Raw genomic sequence first — 7,484 nt, 5'->3', positions numbered from 1 at the left:
TGTGTTTGATGATAAAGATGACAGATGATGGTGTTAGACTTATGATCTGTTGTTTGTTTTCCCCTTTTACATGTATATTCTTTACATTCAATATTAACCAATGCAGATGCAATGTAGCAATGTTTTCAGCTATAATTTAAATGTATGTGTGAGTGTTCTGATTAGGTTTTTTTTAGCTATTATTATCGTTTTTTACCTATTATTCGTATTATCTGCGGTTTTCGCTTATCTGCGGTTACCGTGCTACCCCATTCCACGGATAATTGAGAGTTTACTGTAGTACCAAAATAATATTTTTCTGTATTGACTGAACACTAAGAGATAACTTCTAAAATACGTAAGCCAACATCTTTCTGATTTCAAGATGCGCGAAATATTGACAAACTAAGAAATAAAATCTCTATTTATTATTTCAAAATGAACACCTGCGTCACTTTGGAAATTTTAAAGATTTTATCGGCTTATTGGAAAAATAGTTCAGTAAGTGAAATATGTCAATAAACTTTAGCGTGGATGGCATTTCAAGAGTTGCTTCACTTGCGAAACTTTGCCTAACAAAATTAAGTAAGCAAGTTTTTATTTACAAATTAGGTTTTTCTAATATTTGAGTTGAAGTTTTCTCTAATTCTCGAGTATCATTTCATTGAAAGCATTCCAACGAAAATCGCTTTAAAACTTTATTCAATAGCACTACATCTTACTGAAATCTTTATCTTTTTAGCTATTGTTATTTAAGAGGGTTATTTTTTACTCGATATCGCCCATCATAAAAGCGTTCAATATAGCAGAACGGTGAAATAAAGGTAATTATTTATATTTGATGAAATGCATATAGAAGGATTAAACACTCATTTATTATGAAAAAAATTGCAATGTACGACTAACTCAAACTCGAAACAAGTTAGTGCAAAAAAAAATTTTATTTACTTGTTTCCGAAAGCACTGATATAATAATGAAATTTATTTCCCCTTATTACTTTTTAAAATTGGAAAAAAATAAGTAAGTACAAGTTATGTATAAAAATGAATGTACTAATAATTTAGAGAGTAGTCTAATGTCTCGGACTTTAGTCAAGACTAGCTACATTGGTAGATTTTTTTTTCTATCCATTTTTAGTCTACTTTCCCAGTAAAAATCAGAAAAAGAAGAAAAAAGCATAAAAAATGGCAAAATACATCTTTAAAACATGGCAAAAGCAAAAAAAAATATTTCAAAAATAAAATAAATAATTAAATAAATATTCAAAAAATTAAAAATTGAAAAGTAGGGTATTGAGATGAGGGACAATGTCTGTCGATCTGTCCTCCCTTAAAAACTTTTGAGTGAATTGTCCGATTTCAAAGATTTTTCTTTTTTTTCGTTCGAAATATCTCGCCGAGGACACCTTATTCGTATATTTCACTTTTTGATTTAAAAATTTTTTTGTTCAATTGTGAACAGTTCAATAAAACTTAACATTAGCGCCTTCGGGGAAATTCACGGCAATTCCGAACTTAGAGGCGAATTTGCTTCAAACTTTATGGAAGAAGCTTTTGATAAAAAACCATGTATATAAAATATCTTTTTGATTTTAACAATTTTCCGTTCAATCTTGAGCAGTTCAAATTCCTTAACTTTAGCACCTACACTGTTAAAGCTACAGGTTGCATTTGGCACCTTGAAGGGCGAAAAGCTTGTTCACCAGCGGCACCATATACGGTGCCGAATTTGCACATTTAACACGGGCAAAAAACTGGCACCTTCAACCTAACGTGCGCCGAGGTGAAAAATGGAGCCGTATGGCAGAATTTTGGCACCCTTTCTGTTTCCTGTTACTGATCCCCCCCCCCATCCGTGTTGTGTGCATTTTTGGATACAGTTGTGTAAATTATTATTTATTTTTTTGAGTTATAAAAAACTTATGTCTAAGTACATTTTCTACGTTGAATAGTTCTGAAAATGATTAAAACTTGTAAGTTCAGGCATTTGATCACATTTCAACTTTCCAACATAGGTTAGAAGTGTTCATCACTTTAATTTGTCTGTTCATGCACTAAATTTCGTACATCCACTCGGATTGTTTAGTAATTTTAATATGTTATTGTCATTTATTGCAGCACCATCGTACCGAAAATGAAGAGCTTAGGTATTTGTAAATCATTTACAGGAACAACTATAAGTATTAAATTATATTGCAATCATGGAAAAAATCGTTTCATAAACGTTCAAAGTTTTAATCTAGAGTCACATATCAAAAGCCGTACGTATATATTCGACATTTGAATATCCGTATAGATGATAAATAGGCACTTTCTTTTTAATGTGACGTTTAGCGACGGATTAAAAGCCAAAACAATTTCTAACGATCTGTTCATTCTTACTAAACTCACTCAAACAGTTCAGTCATTCGCTTCAAGCAATAACGCAGAAGAAAGCTAGTTAGTTAACTTAGACACGAGATAATAAATTTAAAAAAAATCAAGGCAGAGAAGGAATTTCTTTTTCAAACCGCTTTTCTTTTCTTTCCCCGTTCCGTTATGTTTTGTTCATACGAAGCATCGTTAAATTTCCGTTCACTTACTGAGTGTATCATATTGTTATCAATAAATCTCTTAGTTAAAAAACCTACTAGATCCCTGACAATACATGCAACTGAAAGCATCTATTCAAAATTAATAGTTGAAATAACTTTTCAAATATCATTTAATTTTACCGTTTGATTATAAAAAGGTTATTTATCCGGTGTTGATAGCTATTTTTAGGTAAAATTTATGCATGATAGAAATAGCAAATAAACATCACGGCTAACTGAAGAATCAACGAACTTTTGAAATACTTTTAAATATGTTCGAAAGCCTTAAAAGCTAAAATAATAACGAAATTTTGAAGAGTAAATCACAGAAACTTTTGAGCTTTAATCCCATTTCGTACTTTATTCAATGGGAAGGTGCATCTGCGTAGTTACTTCCTCGCCCACCATTCATTGTATTGTGGATGAACAATATCAGAGCGCATGCGCCAACGTTTCATCTTTGCGTTTTGAAGGTCCGTCTTCAAATTTATTAGCGTCATTCACATTGATCACATTTCCTAGCCTCCACTGCACCCTGCGGCACCGTGTTTTCACCCCAGGGAGCCAAATAACTTTTCAAAGGCACTCGTATTTTTGACAGTGTACGGGGAAACTGAAGGTAATGTAGATTCTGAACTTGAAGGTGGATTTACTTCAAACAAATTTTGCTGGGTGGACTTTGCTCTTGACGACGGAGCACCTAACTTTGACTCCGACTCATGTTCCCGTAAATTAGTTGGACTCCGATTCTGACTTCGCAGCTTTAGCAAAATATCATACACGAAAGAAAAAATTACTGATTAAGACTTTTGGAATTTCGACTCCGATTCCAACTCATTTGTCCCAAAATAAGTCCATGGTTAATTTAGATTTGGTACAACTTCAGAAAAATGCCACTATATTTGTTTAAACGAGTATTGTATTTCAGCCGATGTTACTTCACAAATAAAACTAAACAAAGCAAAACCGTAAAAAAACTTTTGAGAGAACACCCCATAAAAAGTAAGGTGTAAAATATTTTTTAAACATAATTTTACTGATGTTTGGCGGAAATTTGAAAAAAAAAAAAATTCTAATAATATTATCGCGAATGATCGAGCAACGCGGACATCATCAACAATGAAACTCGCGCCACGACATGATAATTTGATAATATTTTTTGTAAATGTTTGACATTAAAGAAAATGCTTCATTTCGACAAAAGTGAACTGGATCCAATAACTTACCTGTTTTACTGGTAAAACTCATTTTTGGAGAATTTAGAAATCGGTCAGTAATGAACGCTATATATTGGAGCTTAGGGTTAAGTCACCGGAGTTTTTGTTAAAATTTCAACTATCAAAATATCACCTAACAGGCTGTTGCTTCGTTCAAACGTAGAAGCAATTTTCACCGTTTTTGAGTTATGCGATATAAATACACACATACACACATACGCACATACATACGTACATACGGATATTACGAGAAATGTAAAATGGTAATGAACTCGGGAGTCGTCAAAATGGATATTTCGGGTGTATGTAGGTTCCTAGGCATACATCCATGTGTGATCGGGTCAAAAAAAAAAAAAACTCAACATTCATTCGAAGGTGAGAAAAATGGAAATTAAGACCGATTTTTTTCGCGAATACAATACTTAAAGTAAAAATTAGAAGTAAAATATAGAAAATACTTAAAACACATAAATACAGTTTGTTTATACCACTGAAAAAATGTAGAAACATAATAAAACATATATTTTGCATGCATCTAATCGAGTTCTCTTCGTTCTGCGAACGGGCTTCTCTTCTCTAATTACTGTTTGGGTTAAATCTTCAGAGACGTAGCATCGATTCGACAGTCACTCAGCTTTTAGACGAAGGAAGTGAATAATATCTTGCAAACTCATTTATTTTGAAAAAGCCACCTGAGCCTGCAATAAAAACAATGCAGTATTTGGATAAGTGATTAATTTTCGCGTGTCCGTACTGATTATCACTTTATTAATAATCACCTCGTACATCTCTATTGATTGTAACAGTATCTTAGATGGGAAGAAGAAACAATGAATTAAAGTTTTACGTGATTTTTTTTTTCCTTTTTCTGGGGTTTTTTTTTTTTTGATGATTACATGAAAAAAAGATTAAAACTATTTTTCTTTTTCCGTAGCAGTTTTTCTGCGCTGCGAATTTGTGTTATGAAATGAAGAAATGCAGTGTGTGTGTGTGTGTGTGTGTTAGTTCGTCGCTGCTTGAAAAGGAAAAAATCTTGGTTCTAGATTCCTTGGAATAGGCTGAAATTTACCTCAAACAGTTTTTTTCTAGAAAAGATAAATAAAATTTTAAATTTTCGCATTTAAAGTACAGCTTTATAAAACTGTTTCTTGTTATAACGATTATTATTACTGATCTGAATTGAAACATTTCGTTTTTTTTTTAGCATTCTATGTTTAATAAATATTTATTGCATGTTTTTAAGAATTGCATTTTTACACTTTTTCAGACTATTCATTCAGATTTTGTACTCTCATTAAGTGTCATTGGTAAACTACGTTATTGAATCAAAGCACTTTAAACGTTATAGCATAAAATTAAAAGCTGTGCTTCCGTTGTAGTACATACAGTTATCTTCAAAAAAAAAAGACCTACATTGTCTATCAATAAGAAATGTACGCAATATCAACTTTCAGGAAAAGATCAAAGTTGGGAACATAAAAATTAAGGGGAAAAAAACGATCTGATGCATGCTGCTGCTGTGCATCATTATTGGTATTTCCCCATTATTGGTAATTTTAATGTGATTCGAAACATCACCAACAGTGTCCAAATTAATGCCAAATTTAACTTAGAGATCAAAAGACTGGCAAAATATCGTCAAGTATCCGCCTTATTATAACACCACTTGAGTTTGCATCAAAATTAACAATGATTTGCCCCCAAAAATGTGCAAAAGTCCCCTTTAGAAACACCCGAATGCACCCAAAAGGGGAGGTGCACAACTAGACTCCACTAGGAGTCTACGTACCGAATTTCAATTTTCTAGGACATACCGTTCTTGAGTTATGCGACATACATACGCACATACGTACATATGCACATACATACGTATAGAGACGTCGGGAGAAAACTCGTTGTAGTTTACTCGTAATTCGTTAAAATGGATATTTCGGGCGTCTATACGTTCTTAGGTATATATGCACGTGTGATCGAGTCGGAAAAAAAAACTCAACATTCATTCGGTGGTGAGCAGAATGGAAATTAAGTTCGATTTTTGTGTAAAAATTTTTTCCGTATAATACAGTGAAACGTGTTTGATGATGAAATAAGTGTAAATGAGTGACAGCATTTCCACTGCCTGGAAACTGCACTGTTTCCCTATTTCAGATAATGCTTACTGTTTGAAAAGCAAGCAGTTTAAGGCGTCTACGAATACATTTATCCTTTTTCAATAATACAGTGAAAAACAACCTCTAGTAAATCTTTAATAGTTGTTGTTGTTGTTGTCTTTTCCAGTGGAATAGTGCGGTGGAATCAAACTGATTCAAAAGTATCCGAAACAGCCCAAAACATCAGTAAATTCAGAGAAATAGAGGAGTTAACGTGGGAGAGCAAGATGGAATACAATACTTCCTTTTTTATAAAAGGAAGTATAAACATGCTAAGAAGGAGAGACATTTGATCTAAATGAGTTCACATAAATGTGGTAAGAAGCTCCAGATTTAGCTATGTTTTAAAGAATTATCCTTCCAAACTACCTGATAGTACGGTATGGATTCATAATATGGTAGCTAGTGATAAAAAAAGTGACGTAATTTTGAAAATAAGAATATGTAATTCGAAAGGGAGAAAAAACAAAGAAAACTTGAACACATTTTTACATTGACGATAATTTTTGCTGTCAGAGATCCTATTTTACTTTCAATAAATTACAATTATAAATGCACTGTTAAAAATGGGTATTCAAAAATAATGAAAATTTACTCATTTTTGAATACTTTCATTACTCAATATAGCTCCGAATCAATAAGGTTCAATTTTGAGAAACACATGTACTCATTTCATGACTCGTATTTCTCGTATGTTTGTATTTGATGCCACATTTACTCATTTTTGAATCAATTGTATTCAAAAAAAATGAATACATTCAGAGTTTCATTTTTGAATACATTTTTTTTAACAGTGTGTTTCTTTCTTTTAATATGCTTCAACAAGCTAAGCATGATGAAGTAAATCTTGGATGTTTGTCTATTTTTTTTTGGAATAATCATAGTGCATCTCTGATTATTCTTCTCAGAAGTTAACTAAGAATATAATCTTCTATCAACTAACGTTGATGAACTAAGTTTCAAACTCATATACTACGTACGTTCATTACTTTTCAATCTTAACACTTATATAGTCAAACCCCATTTATCATGGTAAATCTATTCCTGCCTCTACCACAATAAGTGAATTTCCGTGAAATATGTTTCTTTATTTATAAAGCAATAGTTTTCCTAGTTAAAGGCTAAAAAATTATTTATGGCAAGCTTCCAAAAAAAAAAAAATAATAATAATAATTAGACCCCTTTAGATATAATGAAACATTCTTTAGCCACCATTAGAATCATATTATCCCTAAAACACGTTAACAAAAGTATCACATTTTCGCATTGTTAGTATCGTGCATTGGACTACGCACGCTCACTGAGTTCTTTCACACTATCGCTAATCTCAAAGCAGTATAACGTGTTTGATGATGAAATAAGTGTAAATGAGTGACAGCATTTCCACTGCCTGGAAACTGCACTGTTTCCCTATTTCAGATAATGCTTACTGTTTGAAAAGCAAGCAGTTTAAGGCGTCTACGAATACATTTATCCTTTTTCAATAATACAGTGAAAAACAACCTCTAGTAAATCTTTAATAGTTGTTGTTGTTGTTGTCTTTTCCAGTGGAATAGGGCGGTGGA

This window comes from Uloborus diversus, chromosome 1 (assembly GCF_026930045.1).
Source record: "Uloborus diversus isolate 005 chromosome 1, Udiv.v.3.1, whole genome shotgun sequence".
Taxonomy (NCBI): domain Eukaryota; kingdom Metazoa; phylum Arthropoda; class Arachnida; order Araneae; family Uloboridae; genus Uloborus; species Uloborus diversus.
Note: the sequence above shows the minus strand (reverse complement) of the source record.